The sequence below is a fragment of the Eubalaena glacialis genome, unplaced genomic scaffold (genome assembly GCF_028564815.1).
Source record: "Eubalaena glacialis isolate mEubGla1 unplaced genomic scaffold, mEubGla1.1.hap2.+ XY scaffold_248_1, whole genome shotgun sequence".
NCBI classification, from domain to species: domain Eukaryota; kingdom Metazoa; phylum Chordata; class Mammalia; order Artiodactyla; family Balaenidae; genus Eubalaena; species Eubalaena glacialis.
In genome coordinates this window covers 172,802-189,154 of record NW_026871260.1, presented here as the reverse complement: position 1 = coordinate 189,154, position 16,353 = coordinate 172,802, and the positions used below count along the sequence as shown (strand labels likewise).

At 72.8% G+C, this 16,353-nt stretch overlaps 6 non-coding genes and 10 pseudogenes across 6 annotated transcripts; all 16 read right to left on the bottom strand.

Moving 5' to 3' along the window:
- Nucleotides 1-392: 392 nt before the first annotated feature.
- Nucleotides 393-511, bottom strand: LOC133083055 (5S ribosomal RNA). Its single transcript, XR_009699120.1, has one exon. It is a non-coding gene; the product is annotated as a 5S ribosomal RNA (ribosomal RNA).
- A 910-nt stretch (nt 512-1,421) lies between these two features.
- LOC133083244 (5S ribosomal RNA) lies at nt 1,422-1,540 on the bottom strand (annotated as a pseudogene).
- Nucleotides 1,541-2,451: 911 nt separating this feature from the next.
- Nucleotides 2,452-2,570, bottom strand: LOC133083170 (5S ribosomal RNA; annotated as a pseudogene).
- Nucleotides 2,571-3,487: 917 nt separating this feature from the next.
- On the bottom strand, nt 3,488-3,606 carry LOC133083054 (5S ribosomal RNA). Its single transcript, XR_009699119.1, has one exon. It is a non-coding gene; the product is annotated as a 5S ribosomal RNA (ribosomal RNA).
- Nucleotides 3,607-4,516: 910 nt separating this feature from the next.
- LOC133083242 (5S ribosomal RNA) lies at nt 4,517-4,635 on the bottom strand (annotated as a pseudogene).
- A 911-nt stretch (nt 4,636-5,546) lies between these two features.
- On the bottom strand, nt 5,547-5,665 carry LOC133083169 (5S ribosomal RNA; annotated as a pseudogene).
- A 917-nt stretch (nt 5,666-6,582) lies between these two features.
- Nucleotides 6,583-6,701, bottom strand: LOC133083053 (5S ribosomal RNA). Its single transcript, XR_009699118.1, has one exon. It is a non-coding gene; the product is annotated as a 5S ribosomal RNA (ribosomal RNA).
- Nucleotides 6,702-7,611: 910 nt separating this feature from the next.
- LOC133083241 (5S ribosomal RNA) lies at nt 7,612-7,730 on the bottom strand (annotated as a pseudogene).
- Nucleotides 7,731-8,641: 911 nt separating this feature from the next.
- Nucleotides 8,642-8,760, bottom strand: LOC133083127 (5S ribosomal RNA; annotated as a pseudogene).
- A 917-nt stretch (nt 8,761-9,677) lies between these two features.
- LOC133083052 (5S ribosomal RNA) lies at nt 9,678-9,796 on the bottom strand. The gene has a single exon (XR_009699117.1). It is a non-coding gene; the product is annotated as a 5S ribosomal RNA (ribosomal RNA).
- Nucleotides 9,797-10,706: 910 nt separating this feature from the next.
- LOC133083240 (5S ribosomal RNA) lies at nt 10,707-10,825 on the bottom strand (annotated as a pseudogene).
- Nucleotides 10,826-11,736: 911 nt separating this feature from the next.
- Nucleotides 11,737-11,855, bottom strand: LOC133083125 (5S ribosomal RNA; annotated as a pseudogene).
- A 917-nt stretch (nt 11,856-12,772) lies between these two features.
- Nucleotides 12,773-12,891, bottom strand: LOC133083051 (5S ribosomal RNA). Its single transcript, XR_009699116.1, has one exon. It is a non-coding gene; the product is annotated as a 5S ribosomal RNA (ribosomal RNA).
- A 910-nt stretch (nt 12,892-13,801) lies between these two features.
- Nucleotides 13,802-13,920, bottom strand: LOC133083239 (5S ribosomal RNA; annotated as a pseudogene).
- A 911-nt stretch (nt 13,921-14,831) lies between these two features.
- LOC133083124 (5S ribosomal RNA) lies at nt 14,832-14,950 on the bottom strand (annotated as a pseudogene).
- A 917-nt stretch (nt 14,951-15,867) lies between these two features.
- Nucleotides 15,868-15,986, bottom strand: LOC133083050 (5S ribosomal RNA). The gene has a single exon (XR_009699115.1). It is a non-coding gene; the product is annotated as a 5S ribosomal RNA (ribosomal RNA).
- Between the last annotated feature and the right edge of the window lie 367 nt (nt 15,987-16,353).

The window sequence follows — 16,353 nt, the reverse complement described above, 5'->3', positions numbered from 1 at the left end:
TCGGCCGTGGCGAAACGGCGGAGGGGGGGCTTTTTCCGGAGGGAGCTGTGGAGAGACACACCGGCAGATAGGTGGCTGCGCCGGGGCTGGGCGCTAGTGGGGGCGGCCAGGTGCAGGTCAAGGGGCTCGCGGGCCGCACGGCCGGCACCCGGGCCTGAGGCGGAGTCTGGGTTCAGGCCAGCCACCCCGGGAGCGGCTGGGATGCGGCTGCCTTCCAGGGCCGCCTTCTGGCCGCCTGGCCGGCCAGGCAGGCGGAGAGCGCCCCCTCTGGCGCGCTGTGGTGGGAGGGGCCGGAGGAGGTGGGGCCTGCAGCGGTGCCCGGCGGGGGCGGGGGCGGGGGCGGGGGCGGAGGCGGCGGGCGACTAAAGGAGAAGGCGGAGCGGGAGGCAAAAAGCCTACAGCACCCGGTATTCCCAGGCGGTCTCCCATCCAAGTACTAACCAGGCCCGACCCTGCTTAGCTTCCGAGATCAGACGAGATCGGGCGCGTTCAGGGTGGTATGGCCGTAGACGCAGGAGGGGCCCGCGCGGTGCCTCTTGAGGCCCAGCTTCGCTGGCGCCTGCGCCTTACCGCCATGCCGGCGGCCAGCCCTCTCCGGCAGGGCCCTGCCGCCCGCCCAGGCAGGCGACAGGAGGCCTCGGGGACCCGGGGGTGGCGGAGTGGTGGGCCACCTCGCAGCCCAGGGCGGGCGGGACGCTCCAGGCCCGTCGGCGCTTGGCGCCCCGCCGCAGATCCCGCTCGACGCTCACAGGGACGCGGCCCCGGAGGCTTCAGGGCCCGGCGGCCGCGGTCCCTTGGGCATCCCCCCCTGCCCGCCCACGCGGAGTTAGGCGCAGCCCGGCCACGGCCGGGCCGGCCCTCCGGCCGGGCAGCAGCTGGCCCGAAGCCACTGGGAGCCACCATGGAGTGGGCACGGCCCCTTAGCCCCAGCAAGGCCCCCCCTTGCCCCCACGCCGCCCGCCGAGCACAGGACCCCGGCCCTGGTGGCCGGCAGGCCCGGAGAAGCGGCCCCGGCCCCCGCCCCCGCTCCCGCCCCCGGCCGTGGCGAAACGGCGGAGGGGGGGGCTTTTTCCGGAGGGAGCTGTGGAGAGACACACGGGCAGACAGGGGGCTGCGGCGCGGCTGGGCTCCGGTGGGGGCGTCCAAGTGCAGGTCGAGGGCCTCGCGGGCCGCACGGACGGCACCCCGGCCTGCGGCGGAGTCTGGGTCCGGGCCAGCCACCACGGGAGCGGCTGGGGTGGCGGCTGCCTTCCAGGGCCGCATTCTGGCCGCATGTCCAGCCAGCTCGGCGGGGAGCGATCCCTCCGGCGCGCTGTGTTGGGAGGGACGTGAGGAGGTGAGGCCTGCAGCGGTGCTCAGCGGGGGCGGAGGCGGCCTCGGCCGCGGGCCACTAAATGTCAAGGCGGAGCGGGAGGCAAAAAAGCCTACAGCACTCGGTATTCCCATGTGGTCTCCCATCCAGGTACGAAACAGGCCAGACCCTGATTAGCTTCCGAGATCAGACGAGGTGTGGTGCGTTCAGGGAGGTGTGGCCGTAGAATGCAGCGGGGGCCACGGTGTGCCTCTTGAGGCTTAGCTTCGCTGGTGCTGGCGACTCACCGCCAGCCCGGCAGCCAACCCTCTCCGGCGCGGCCCTGCCGTCCGCCCAGGCAAGCGACAGGAGGCCTCGAGGGCCCGGGGGTGGTGGAGTTGTGGGCGACTTCGCAGCTCAGGTCAGGCGGGACCCTCCAGGCCTGTAGGCGCTTGGCCCTCCGCCCCAGAGCCGCTCAACGCTCACAGGACTTGGCCCCGGAGGCTTAAGGGCCTGTGGCCCTCGGTCCCTTGTGCATTCCCCACCCTGTCAATCCACACAGTGCTAGGCGCAGCCCAGCCACGGCCTGGCCGGCCCTCCTGCCCGACGGCAGTCGGCCCTTAACCCACTGGGAGCCACCATTGAGCCGGCACGGCCCCTTAGCCCCAGCAAGGCCACCCTTGCCCCCACGCCACCCGCCGAGCACAGGACCCGGCGCCTGGTGTCTAGCCAGCCCAGCGAACCGGTCCCAGCCCCCGCCCCCGCTCCCGCCCCCGGCCGTGGCGAAACGGCGGAGGGTGGGCTTTTTCCGGAGGGAGCTGTGGAGATACACACGGGCAGACAGGGGGCTGCGGCGCGGCTGGGCTCCGGTGGGGGCGGCCAAGTGCAGGTCGAGGGCTTCGTGGGCCGCACGGACGGCACCCCGGCCTGCGGCGGAGTCTGGGTCCGGGCCAGCCACCACGGGAGCGGCTGGGGTGGCGGCTGCCTTCCAGGGCCGCCTTCTGGCCGCCTGGCCGGCCAGGCCGGCGCGGAGCGCCCCCTCTGGCGCGCTGTGGTGGGAGGGGCCGGAGGAGGTGGGGCCTGCAGCGCTGCTCGGCGGGGGCGGGGGCGGCGGCGGAGGCGGCGGGCGACTAAAGGAGAAGGCGGAGCGGGAGGCAAAAAGCCTACAGCACCCGGTATTCCCAGGCGGTCTCCCATCCAAGTACTAACCAGGCCCGACCCTGCTTAGCTTCCGCGATCAGACGAGATGGGGCACGTTCAGGGTGGTATGGCCTTAGAGGGCAGCCGGGGCCACGGGGTGCCTCTTGAGGCTTTGCTTCGCTGGTGCTGGCGACTTGCTCCCTGCTCGGCGGTCAGCCCTCTTCAGCAAGGCCCTGCCGCCCGCCCAGGCTGGCGACAGGAGGCCTCAGGGACCCAGGGGTTGCATAGTCAAGGGCGACCTCGCAGCTCAGGTCAGGCGGGATCCTCCAGGCCCGTAGGTGCTTGGCGCTCCGCCCCAGGTCCCGCTTGATGCTCACAAGGACGTGGCCCCGGAGGCTTAATGTCCCTTGGCCCTAGGTCCCTCGGGCATTACCAACCCTGTCCACTCACGCAGTGCTAGGCACAACCTAGCCGTGGCCGGGCCGGCCCTCCTGCCCGACGGCAGTTGCCCCGAATCCACTGGGAGCCACCATTGTGTTGGCATGGCCCATTACAGCCAGCAAGGCCACACTTGCATCCACGCCAACTGCCGAGCACTGTTCCCGGTGCCTAGTGGTCGGCCGGTTCGGAGAACGAGTCCTGGCCCACGACCCCGCTCCCGCACTCGGCCGTGGCGAAACGGCGGAGGGGGGGCTTTTTCCGGAGGGAGCTGTGGAGAGACACACCGGCAGATAGGTGGCTGCGCCGGGGCTGGGCGCTAGTGGGGGCGGCCAGGTGCAGGTCAAGGGGCTCGCGGGCCGCACGGCCGGCACCCGGGCCTGAGGCGGAGTCTGGGTTCAGGCCAGCCACCCCGGGAGCGGCTGGGATGCGGCTGCCTTCCAGGGCCGCCTTCTGGCCGCCTGGCCGGCCAGGCAGGCGGAGAGCGCCCCCTCTGGCGCGCTGTGGTGGGAGGGGCCGGAGGAGGTGGGGCCTGCAGCGGTGCCCGGCGGGGGCGGGGGCGGGGGCGGGGGCGGAGGCGGCGGGCGACTAAAGGAGAAGGCGGAGCGGGAGGCAAAAAGCCTACAGCACCCGGTATTCCCAGGCGGTCTCCCATCCAAGTACTAACCAGGCCCGACCCTGCTTAGCTTCCGAGATCAGACGAGATCGGGCGCGTTCAGGGTGGTATGGCCGTAGACGCAGGAGGGGCCCGCGCGGTGCCTCTTGAGGCCCAGCTTCGCTGGCGCCTGCGCCTTACCGCCATGCCGGCGGCCAGCCCTCTCCGGCAGGGCCCTGCCGCCCGCCCAGGCAGGCGACAGGAGGCCTCGGGGACCCGGGGGTGGCGGAGTGGTGGGCCACCTCGCAGCCCAGGGCGGGCGGGACGCTCCAGGCCCGTCGGCGCTTGGCGCCTCGCCGCAGATCCCGCTCGACGCTCACAGGGACGCGGCCCCGGAGGCTTCAGGGCCCGGCGGCCGCGGTCCCTTGGGCATCCCCCCCTGCCCGCCCACGCGGAGTTAGGCGCAGCCCGGCCACGGCCGGGCCGGCCCTCCGGCCGGGCAGCAGCTGGCCCGAAGCCACTGGGAGCCACCATGGAGTGGGCACGGCCCCTTAGCCCCAGCAAGGCCCCCCCTTGCCCCCACGCCGCCCGCCGAGCACAGGACCCCGGCCCTGGTGGCCGGCAGGCCCGGAGAAGCGGCCCCGGCCCCCGCCCCCGCTCCCGCCCCCGGCCGTGGCGAAACGGCGGAGGGGGGGGCTTTTTCCGGAGGGAGCTGTGGAGAGACACACGGGCAGACAGGGGGCTGCGGCGCGGCTGGGCTCCGGTGGGGGCGTCCAAGTGCAGGTCGAGGGCCTCGCGGGCCGCACGGACGGCACCCCGGCCTGCGGCGGAGTCTGGGTCCGGGCCAGCCACCACGGGAGCGGCTGGGGTGGCGGCTGCCTTCCAGGGCCGCATTCTGGCCGCATGTCCAGCCAGCTCGGCGGGGAGCGATCCCTCCGGCGCGCTGTGTTGGGAGGGACGTGAGGAGGTGAGGCCTGCAGCGGTGCTCAGCGGGGGCGGAGGCGGCCTCGGCCGCGGGCCACTAAATGTCAAGGCGGAGCGGGAGGCAAAAAAGCCTACAGCACTCGGTATTCCCATGTGGTCTCCCATCCAGGTACGAAACAGGCCAGACCCTGATTAGCTTCCGAGATCAGACGAGGTGTGGTGCGTTCAGGGAGGTGTGGCCGTAGAATGCAGCGGGGGCCACGGTGTGCCTCTTGAGGCTTAGCTTCGCTGGTGCTGGCGACTCACCGCCAGCCCGGCAGCCAACCCTCTCCGGCGCGGCCCTGCCGTCCGCCCAGGCAAGCGACAGGAGGCCTCGAGGGCCCGGGGGTGGTGGAGTTGTGGGCGACTTCGCAGCTCAGGTCAGGCGGGACCCTCCAGGCCTGTAGGCGCTTGGCCCTCCGCCCCAGAGCCGCTCAACGCTCACAGGACTTGGCCCCGGAGGCTTAAGGGCCTGTGGCCCTCGGTCCCTTGTGCATTCCCCACCCTGTCAATCCACACAGTGCTAGGCGCAGCCCAGCCACGGCCTGGCCGGCCCTCCTGCCCGACGGCAGTCGGCCCTTAACCCACTGGGAGCCACCATTGAGCCGGCACGGCCCCTTAGCCCCAGCAAGGCCACCCTTGCCCCCACGCCACCCGCCGAGCACAGGACCCGGCGCCTGGTGTCTAGCCAGCCCAGCGAACCGGTCCCAGCCCCCGCCCCCGCTCCCGCCCCCGGCCGTGGCGAAACGGCGGAGGGTGGGCTTTTTCCGGAGGGAGCTGTGGAGATACACACGGGCAGACAGGGGGCTGCGGCGCGGCTGGGCTCCGGTGGGGGCGGCCAAGTGCAGGTCGAGGGCTTCGTGGGCCGCACGGACGGCACCCCGGCCTGCGGCGGAGTCTGGGTCCGGGCCAGCCACCACGGGAGCGGCTGGGGTGGCGGCTGCCTTCCAGGGCCGCCTTCTGGCCGCCTGGCCGGCCAGGCCGGCGCGGAGCGCCCCCTCTGGCGCGCTGTGGTGGGAGGGGCCGGAGGAGGTGGGGCCTGCAGCGCTGCTCGGCGGGGGCGGGGGCGGCGGCGGAGGCGGCGGGCGACTAAAGGAGAAGGCGGAGCGGGAGGCAAAAAGCCTACAGCACCCGGTATTCCCAGGCGGTCTCCCATCCAAGTACTAACCAGGCCCGACCCTGCTTAGCTTCCGCGATCAGACGAGATGGGGCACGTTCAGGGTGGTATGGCCTTAGAGGGCAGCCGGGGCCACGGGGTGCCTCTTGAGGCTTTGCTTCGCTGGTGCTGGCGACTTGCTCCCTGCTCGGCGGTCAGCCCTCTTCAGCAAGGCCCTGCCGCCCGCCCAGGCTGGCGACAGGAGGCCTCAGGGACCCAGGGGTTGCATAGTCAAGGGCGACCTCGCAGCTCAGGTCAGGCGGGATCCTCCAGGCCCGTAGGTGCTTGGCGCTCCGCCCCAGGTCCCGCTTGATGCTCACAAGGACGTGGCCCCGGAGGCTTAATGTCCCTTGGCCCTAGGTCCCTCGGGCATTACCAACCCTGTCCACTCACGCAGTGCTAGGCACAACCTAGCCGTGGCCGGGCCGGCCCTCCTGCCCGACGGCAGTTGCCCCGAATCCACTGGGAGCCACCATTGTGTTGGCATGGCCCATTACAGCCAGCAAGGCCACACTTGCATCCACGCCAACTGCCGAGCACTGTTCCCGGTGCCTAGTGGTCGGCCGGTTCGGAGAACGAGTCCTGGCCCACGACCCCGCTCCCGCACTCGGCCGTGGCGAAACGGCGGAGGGGGGGCTTTTTCCGGAGGGAGCTGTGGAGAGACACACCGGCAGATAGGTGGCTGCGCCGGGGCTGGGCGCTAGTGGGGGCGGCCAGGTGCAGGTCAAGGGGCTCGCGGGCCGCACGGCCGGCACCCGGGCCTGAGGCGGAGTCTGGGTTCAGGCCAGCCACCCCGGGAGCGGCTGGGATGCGGCTGCCTTCCAGGGCCGCCTTCTGGCCGCCTGGCCGGCCAGGCAGGCGGAGAGCGCCCCCTCTGGCGCGCTGTGGTGGGAGGGGCCGGAGGAGGTGGGGCCTGCAGCGGTGCCCGGCGGGGGCGGGGGCGGGGGCGGGGGCGGAGGCGGCGGGCGACTAAAGGAGAAGGCGGAGCGGGAGGCAAAAAGCCTACAGCACCCGGTATTCCCAGGCGGTCTCCCATCCAAGTACTAACCAGGCCCGACCCTGCTTAGCTTCCGAGATCAGACGAGATCGGGCGCGTTCAGGGTGGTATGGCCGTAGACGCAGGAGGGGCCCGCGCGGTGCCTCTTGAGGCCCAGCTTCGCTGGCGCCTGCGCCTTACCGCCATGCCGGCGGCCAGCCCTCTCCGGCAGGGCCCTGCCGCCCGCCCAGGCAGGCGACAGGAGGCCTCGGGGACCCGGGGGTGGCGGAGTGGTGGGCCACCTCGCAGCCCAGGGCGGGCGGGACGCTCCAGGCCCGTCGGCGCTTGGCGCCCCGCCGCAGATCCCGCTCGACGCTCACAGGGACGCGGCCCCGGAGGCTTCAGGGCCCGGCGGCCGCGGTCCCTTGGGCATCCCCCCCTGCCCGCCCACGCGGAGTTAGGCGCAGCCCGGCCACGGCCGGGCCGGCCCTCCGGCCGGGCAGCAGCTGGCCCGAAGCCACTGGGAGCCACCATGGAGTGGGCACGGCCCCTTAGCCCCAGCAAGGCCCCCCCTTGCCCCCACGCCGCCCGCCGAGCACAGGACCCCGGCCCTGGTGGCCGGCAGGCCCGGAGAAGCGGCCCCGGCCCCCGCCCCCGCTCCCGCCCCCGGCCGTGGCGAAACGGCGGAGGGGGGGGCTTTTTCCGGAGGGAGCTGTGGAGAGACACACGGGCAGACAGGGGGCTGCGGCGCGGCTGGGCTCCGGTGGGGGCGGCCAAGTGCAGGTCGAGGGCCTCGCGGGCCGCACGGACGGCACCCCGGCCTGCGGCGGAGTCTGGGTCCGGGCCAGCCACCACGGGAGCGGCTGGGGTGGCGGCTGCCTTCCAGGGCCGCATTCTGGCCGCATGTCCAGCCAGCTCGGCGGGGAGCGATCCCTCCGGCGCGCTGTGTTGGGAGGGACGTGAGGAGGTGAGGCCTGCAGCGGTGCTCAGCGGGGGCGGAGGCGGCCTCGGCCGCGGGCCACTAAATGTCAAGGCGGAGCGGGAGGCAAAAAAGCCTACAGCACTCGGTATTCCCATGTGGTCTCCCATCCAGGTACGAAACAGGCCAGACCCTGATTAGCTTCCGAGATCAGACGAGGTGTGGTGCGTTCAGGGAGGTGTGGCCGTAGAATGCAGCGGGGGCCACGGTGTGCCTCTTGAGGCTTAGCTTCGCTGGTGCTGGCGACTCACCGCCAGCCCGGCAGCCAACCCTCTCCGGCGCGGCCCTGCCGTCCGCCCAGGCAAGCGACAGGAGGCCTCGAGGGCCCGGGGGTGGTGGAGTTGTGGGCGACTTCGCAGCTCAGGTCAGGCGGGACCCTCCAGGCCTGTAGGCGCTTGGCCCTCCGCCCCAGAGCCGCTCAACGCTCACAGGACTTGGCCCCGGAGGCTTAAGGGCCTGTGGCCCTCGGTCCCTTGTGCATTCCCCACCCTGTCAATCCACACAGTGCTAGGCGCAGCCCAGCCACGGCCTGGCCGGCCCTCCTGCCCGACGGCAGTCGGCCCTTAACCCACTGGGAGCCACCATTGAGCCGGCACGGCCCCTTAGCCCCAGCAAGGCCACCCTTGCCCCCACGCCACCCGCCGAGCACAGGACCCGGCGCCTGGTGTCTAGCCAGCCCAGCGAACCGGTCCCAGCCCCCGCCCCCGCTCCCGCCCCCGGCCGTGGCGAAACGGCGGAGGGTGGGCTTTTTCCGGAGGGAGCTGTGGAGATACACACGGGCAGACAGGGGGCTGCGGCGCGGCTGGGCTCCGGTGGGGGCGGCCAAGTGCAGGTCGAGGGCTTCGTGGGCCGCACGGACGGCACCCCGGCCTGCGGCGGAGTCTGGGTCCGGGCCAGCCACCACGGGAGCGGCTGGGGTGGCGGCTGCCTTCCAGGGCCGCCTTCTGGCCGCCTGGCCGGCCAGGCCGGCGCGGAGCGCCCCCTCTGGCGCGCTGTGGTGGGAGGGGCCGGAGGAGGTGGGGCCTGCAGCGCTGCTCGGCGGGGGCGGGGGCGGCGGCGGAGGCGGCGGGCGACTAAAGGAGAAGGCGGAGCGGGAGGCAAGAAGCCTACAGCACCCGGTATTCCCAGGCGGTCTCCCATCCAAGTACTAACCAGGCCCGACCCTGCTTAGCTTCCGCGATCAGACGAGATGGGGCGCGTTCAGGGTGGTATGGCCTTAGAGGGCAGCCGGGGCCACGGGGTGCCTCTTGAGGCTTTGCTTCGCTGGTGCTGGCGACTTGCTCCCTGCTCGGCGGTCAGCCCTCTTCAGCAAGGCCCTGCCGCCCGCCCAGGCTGGCGACAGGAGGCCTCAGGGACCCAGGGGTTGCATAGTCAAGGGCGACCTCGCAGCTCAGGTCAGGCGGGATCCTCCAGGCCCGTAGGTGCTTGGCGCTCCGCCCCAGGTCCCGCTTGATGCTCACAAGGACGTGGCCCCGGAGGCTTAATGTCCCTTGGCCCTAGGTCCCTCGGGCATTACCAACCCTGTCCACTCACGCAGTGCTAGGCACAACCTAGCCGTGGCCGGGCCGGCCCTCCTGCCCGACGGCAGTTGCCCCGAATCCACTGGGAGCCACCATTGTGTTGGCATGGCCCATTACAGCCAGCAAGGCCACACTTGCATCCACGCCAACTGCCGAGCACTGTTCCCGGTGCCTAGTGGTCGGCCGGTTCGGAGAACGAGTCCTGGCCCACGACCCCGCTCCCGCACTCGGCCGTGGCGAAACGGCGGAGGGGGGGCTTTTTCCGGAGGGAGCTGTGGAGAGACACACCGGCAGATAGGTGGCTGCGCCGGGGCTGGGCGCTAGTGGGGGCGGCCAGGTGCAGGTCAAGGGGCTCGCGGGCCGCACGGCCGGCACCCGGGCCTGAGGCGGAGTCTGGGTTCAGGCCAGCCACCCCGGGAGCGGCTGGGATGCGGCTGCCTTCCAGGGCCGCCTTCTGGCCGCCTGGCCGGCCAGGCAGGCGGAGAGCGCCCCCTCTGGCGCGCTGTGGTGGGAGGGGCCGGAGGAGGTGGGGCCTGCAGCGGTGCCCGGCGGGGGCGGGGGCGGGGGCGGGGGCGGAGGCGGCGGGCGACTAAAGGAGAAGGCGGAGCGGGAGGCAAAAAGCCTACAGCACCCGGTATTCCCAGGCGGTCTCCCATCCAAGTACTAACCAGGCCCGACCCTGCTTAGCTTCCGAGATCAGACGAGATCGGGCGCGTTCAGGGTGGTATGGCCGTAGACGCAGGAGGGGCCCGCGCGGTGCCTCTTGAGGCCCAGCTTCGCTGGCGCCTGCGCCTTACCGCCATGCCGGCGGCCAGCCCTCTCCGGCAGGGCCCTGCCGCCCGCCCAGGCAGGCGACAGGAGGCCTCGGGGACCCGGGGGTGGCGGAGTGGTGGGCCACCTCGCAGCCCAGGGCGGGCGGGACGCTCCAGGCCCGTCGGCGCTTGGCGCCCCGCCGCAGATCCCGCTCGACGCTCACAGGGACGCGGCCCCGGAGGCTTCAGGGCCCGGCGGCCGCGGTCCCTTGGGCATCCCCCCCTGCCCGCCCACGCGGAGTTAGGCGCAGCCCGGCCACGGCCGGGCCGGCCCTCCGGCCGGGCAGCAGCTGGCCCGAAGCCACTGGGAGCCACCATGGAGTGGGCACGGCCCCTTAGCCCCAGCAAGGCCCCCCCTTGCCCCCACGCCGCCCGCCGAGCACAGGACCCCGGCCCTGGTGGCCGGCAGGCCCGGAGAAGCGGCCCCGGCCCCCGCCCCCGCTCCCGCCCCCGGCCGTGGCGAAACGGCGGAGGGGGGGGCTTTTTCCGGAGGGAGCTGTGGAGAGACACACGGGCAGACAGGGGGCTGCGGCGCGGCTGGGCTCCGGTGGGGGCGGCCAAGTGCAGGTCGAGGGCCTCGCGGGCCGCACGGACGGCACCCCGGCCTGCGGCGGAGTCTGGGTCCGGGCCAGCCACCACGGGAGCGGCTGGGGTGGCGGCTGCCTTCCAGGGCCGCATTCTGGCCGCATGTCCAGCCAGCTCGGCGGGGAGCGATCCCTCCGGCGCGCTGTGTTGGGAGGGACGTGAGGAGGTGAGGCCTGCAGCGGTGCTCAGCGGGGGCGGAGGCGGCCTCGGCCGCGGGCCACTAAATGTCAAGGCGGAGCGGGAGGCAAAAAAGCCTACAGCACTCGGTATTCCCATGTGGTCTCCCATCCAGGTACGAAACAGGCCAGACCCTGATTAGCTTCCGAGATCAGACGAGGTGTGGTGCGTTCAGGGAGGTGTGGCCGTAGAATGCAGCGGGGGCCACGGTGTGCCTCTTGAGGCTTAGCTTCGCTGGTGCTGGCGACTCACCGCCAGCCCGGCAGCCAACCCTCTCCGGCGCGGCCCTGCCGTCCGCCCAGGCAAGCGACAGGAGGCCTCGAGGGCCCGGGGGTGGTGGAGTTGTGGGCGACTTCGCAGCTCAGGTCAGGCGGGACCCTCCAGGCCTGTAGGCGCTTGGCCCTCCGCCCCAGAGCCGCTCAACGCTCACAGGACTTGGCCCCGGAGGCTTAAGGGCCTGTGGCCCTCGGTCCCTTGTGCATTCCCCACCCTGTCAATCCACACAGTGCTAGGCGCAGCCCAGCCACGGCCTGGCCGGCCCTCCTGCCCGACGGCAGTCGGCCCTTAACCCACTGGGAGCCACCATTGAGCCGGCACGGCCCCTTAGCCCCAGCAAGGCCACCCTTGCCCCCACGCCACCCGCCGAGCACAGGACCCGGCGCCTGGTGTCTAGCCAGCCCAGCGAACCGGTCCCAGCCCCCGCCCCCGCTCCCGCCCCCGGCCGTGGCGAAACGGCGGAGGGTGGGCTTTTTCCGGAGGGAGCTGTGGAGATACACACGGGCAGACAGGGGGCTGCGGCGCGGCTGGGCTCCGGTGGGGGCGGCCAAGTGCAGGTCGAGGGCTTCGTGGGCCGCACGGACGGCACCCCGGCCTGCGGCGGAGTCTGGGTCCGGGCCAGCCACCACGGGAGCGGCTGGGGTGGCGGCTGCCTTCCAGGGCCGCCTTCTGGCCGCCTGGCCGGCCAGGCCGGCGCGGAGCGCCCCCTCTGGCGCGCTGTGGTGGGAGGGGCCGGAGGAGGTGGGGCCTGCAGCGCTGCTCGGCGGGGGCGGGGGCGGCGGCGGAGGCGGCGGGCGACTAAAGGAGAAGGCGGAGCGGGAGGCAAGAAGCCTACAGCACCCGGTATTCCCAGGCGGTCTCCCATCCAAGTACTAACCAGGCCCGACCCTGCTTAGCTTCCGCGATCAGACGAGATGGGGCGCGTTCAGGGTGGTATGGCCTTAGAGGGCAGCCGGGGCCACGGGGTGCCTCTTGAGGCTTTGCTTCGCTGGTGCTGGCGACTTGCTCCCTGCTCGGCGGTCAGCCCTCTTCAGCAAGGCCCTGCCGCCCGCCCAGGCTGGCGACAGGAGGCCTCAGGGACCCAGGGGTTGCATAGTCAAGGGCGACCTCGCAGCTCAGGTCAGGCGGGATCCTCCAGGCCCGTAGGTGCTTGGCGCTCCGCCCCAGGTCCCGCTTGATGCTCACAAGGACGTGGCCCCGGAGGCTTAATGTCCCTTGGCCCTAGGTCCCTCGGGCATTACCAACCCTGTCCACTCACGCAGTGCTAGGCACAACCTAGCCGTGGCCGGGCCGGCCCTCCTGCCCGACGGCAGTTGCCCCGAATCCACTGGGAGCCACCATTGTGTTGGCATGGCCCATTACAGCCAGCAAGGCCACACTTGCATCCACGCCAACTGCCGAGCACTGTTCCCGGTGCCTAGTGGTCGGCCGGTTCGGAGAACGAGTCCTGGCCCACGACCCCGCTCCCGCACTCGGCCGTGGCGAAACGGCGGAGGGGGGGCTTTTTCCGGAGGGAGCTGTGGAGAGACACACCGGCAGATAGGTGGCTGCGCCGGGGCTGGGCGCTAGTGGGGGCGGCCAGGTGCAGGTCAAGGGGCTCGCGGGCCGCACGGCCGGCACCCGGGCCTGAGGCGGAGTCTGGGTTCAGGCCAGCCACCCCGGGAGCGGCTGGGATGCGGCTGCCTTCCAGGGCCGCCTTCTGGCCGCCTGGCCGGCCAGGCAGGCGGAGAGCGCCCCCTCTGGCGCGCTGTGGTGGGAGGGGCCGGAGGAGGTGGGGCCTGCAGCGGTGCCCGGCGGGGGCGGGGGCGGGGGCGGGGGCGGAGGCGGCGGGCGACTAAAGGAGAAGGCGGAGCGGGAGGCAAAAAGCCTACAGCACCCGGTATTCCCAGGCGGTCTCCCATCCAAGTACTAACCAGGCCCGACCCTGCTTAGCTTCCGAGATCAGACGAGATCGGGCGCGTTCAGGGTGGTATGGCCGTAGACGCAGGAGGGGCCCGCGCGGTGCCTCTTGAGGCCCAGCTTCGCTGGCGCCTGCGCCTTACCGCCATGCCGGCGGCCAGCCCTCTCCGGCAGGGCCCTGCCGCCCGCCCAGGCAGGCGACAGGAGGCCTCGGGGACCCGGGGGTGGCGGAGTGGTGGGCCACCTCGCAGCCCAGGGCGGGCGGGACGCTCCAGGCCCGTCGGCGCTTGGCGCCCCGCCGCAGATCCCGCTCGACGCTCACAGGGACGCGGCCCCGGAGGCTTCAGGGCCCGGCGGCCGCGGTCCCTTGGGCATCCCCCCCTGCCCGCCCACGCGGAGTTAGGCGCAGCCCGGCCACGGCCGGGCCGGCCCTCCGGCCGGGCAGCAGCTGGCCCGAAGCCACTGGGAGCCACCATGGAGTGGGCACGGCCCCTTAGCCCCAGCAAGGCCTCCCCTTGCCCCCACGCCGCCCGCCGAGCACAGGACCCCGGCCCTGGTGGCCGGCAGGCCCGGAGAAGCGGCCCCGGCCCCCGCCCCCGCTCCCGCCCCCGGCCGTGGCGAAACGGCGGAGGGGGGGGCTTTTTCCGGAGGGAGCTGTGGAGAGACACACGGGCAGACAGGGGGCTGCGGCGCGGCTGGGCTCCGGTGGGGGCGGCCAAGTGCAGGTCGAGGGCCTCGCGGGCCGCACGGACGGCACCCCGGCCTGCGGCGGAGTCTGGGTCCGGGCCAGCCACCACGGGAGCGGCTGGGGTGGCGGCTGCCTTCCAGGGCCGCATTCTGGCCGCATGTCCAGCCAGCTCGGCGGGGAGCGATCCCTCCGGCGCGCTGTGTTGGGAGGGACGTGAGGAGGTGAGGCCTGCAGCGGTGCTCAGCGGGGGCGGAGGCGGCCTCGGCCGCGGGCCACTAAATGTCAAGGCGGAGCGGGAGGCAAAAAAGCCTACAGCACTCGGTATTCCCATGTGGTCTCCCATCCAGGTACGAAACAGGCCAGACCCTGATTAGCTTCCGAGATCAGACGAGGTGTGGTGCGTTCAGGGAGGTGTGGCCGTAGAATGCAGCGGGGGCCACGGTGTGCCTCTTGAGGCTTAGCTTCGCTGGTGCTGGCGACTCACCGCCAGCCCGGCAGCCAACCCTCTCCGGCGCGGCCCTGCCGTCCGCCCAGGCAAGCGACAGGAGGCCTCGAGGGCCCGGGGGTGGTGGAGTTGTGGGCGACTTCGCAGCTCAGGTCAGGCGGGACCCTCCAGGCCTGTAGGCGCTTGGCCCTCCGCCCCAGAGCCGCTCAACGCTCACAGGACTTGGCCCCGGAGGCTTAAGGGCCTGTGGCCCTCGGTCCCTTGTGCATTCCCCACCCTGTCAATCCACACAGTGCTAGGCGCAGCCCAGCCACGGCCTGGCCGGCCCTCCTGCCCGACGGCAGTCGGCCCTTAACCCACTGGGAGCCACCATTGAGCCGGCACGGCCCCTTAGCCCCAGCAAGGCCACCCTTGCCCCCACGCCACCCGCCGAGCACAGGACCCGGCGCCTGGTGTCTAGCCAGCCCAGCGAACCGGTCCCAGCCCCCGCCCCCGCTCCCGCCCCCGGCCGTGGCGAAACGGCGGAGGGTGGGCTTTTTCCGGAGGGAGCTGTGGAGATACACACGGGCAGACAGGGGGCTGCGGCGCGGCTGGGCTCCGGTGGGGGCGGCCAAGTGCAGGTCGAGGGCTTCGTGGGCCGCACGGACGGCACCCCGGCCTGCGGCGGAGTCTGGGTCCGGGCCAGCCACCACGGGAGCGGCTGGGGTGGCGGCTGCCTTCCAGGGCCGCCTTCTGGCCGCCTGGCCGGCCAGGCCGGCGCGGAGCGCCCCCTCTGGCGCGCTGTGGTGGGAGGGGCCGGAGGAGGTGGGGCCTGCAGCGCTGCTCGGCGGGGGCGGGGGCGGCGGCGGAGGCGGCGGGCGACTAAAGGAGAAGGCGGAGCGGGAGGCAAGAAGCCTACAGCACCCGGTATTCCCAGGCGGTCTCCCATCCAAGTACTAACCAGGCCCGACCCTGCTTAGCTTCCGCGATCAGACGAGATGGGGCGCGTTCAGGGTGGTATGGCCTTAGAGGGCAGCCGGGGCCACGGGGTGCCTCTTGAGGCTTTGCTTCGCTGGTGCTGGCGACTTGCTCCCTGCTCGGCGGTCAGCCCTCTTCAGCAAGGCCCTGCCGCCCGCCCAGGCTGGCGACAGGAGGCCTCAGGGACCCAGGGGTTGCATAGTCAAGGGCGACCTCGCAGCTCAGGTCAGGCGGGATCCTCCAGGCCCGTAGGTGCTTGGCGCTCCGCCCCAGGTCCCGCTTGATGCTCACAAGGACGTGGCCCCGGAGGCTTAATGTCCCTTGGCCCTAGGTCCCTCGGGCATTACCAACCCTGTCCACTCACGCAGTGCTAGGCACAACCTAGCCGTGGCCGGGCCGGCCCTCCTGCCCGACGGCAGTTGCCCCGAATCCACTGGGAGCCACCATTGTGTTGGCATGGCCCATTACAGCCAGCAAGGCCACACTTGCATCCACGCCAACTGCCGAGCACTGTTCCCGGTGCCTAGTGGTCGGCCGGTTCGGAGAACGAGTCCTGGCCCACGACCCCGCTCCCGCACTCGGCCGTGGCGAAACGGCGGAGGGGGGGCTTTTTCCGGAGGGAGCTGTGGAGAGACACACCGGCAGATAGGTGGCTGCGCCGGGGCTGGGCGCTAGTGGGGGCGGCCAGGTGCAGGTCAAGGGGCTCGCGGGCCGCACGGCCGGCACCCGGGCCTGAGGCGGAGTCTGGGTTCAGGCCAGCCACCCCGGGAGCGGCTGGGATGCGGCTGCCTTCCAGGGCCGCCTTCTGGCCGCCTGGCCGGCCAGGCAGGCGGAGAGCGCCCCCTCTGGCGCGCTGTGGTGGGAGGGGCCGGAGGAGGTGGGGCCTGCAGCGGTGCCCGGCGGGGGCGGGGGCGGGGGCGGGGGCGGAGGCGGCGGGCGACTAAAGGAGAAGGCGGAGCGGGAGGCAAAAAGCCTACAGCACCCGGTATTCCCAGGCGGTCTCCCATCCAAGTACTAACCAGGCCCGACCCTGCTTAGCTTCCGAGATCAGACGAGATCGGGCGCGTTCAGGGTGGTATGGCCGTAGACGCAGGAGGGGCCCGCGCGGTGCCTCTTGAGGCCCAGCTTCGCTGGCGCCTGCGCCTTACCGCCATGCCGGCGGCCAGCCCTCTCCGGCAGGGCCCTGCCGCCCGCCCAGGCAGGCGACAGGAGGCCTCGGGGACCCGGGGGTGGCGGAGTGGTGGGCCACCTCGCAGCCCAGGGCGGGCGGGACGCTCCAGGCCCGTCGGCGCTTGGCGCCCCGCCGCAGATCCCGCTCGACGCTCACAGGGACGCGGCCCCGGAGGCTTCAGGGCCCGGCGGCCGCGGTCCCTTGGGCATCCCCCCCTGCCCGCCCACGCGGAGTTAGGCGCAGCCCGGCCACGGCCGGGCCGGCCCTCCGGCCGGGCAGCAGCTG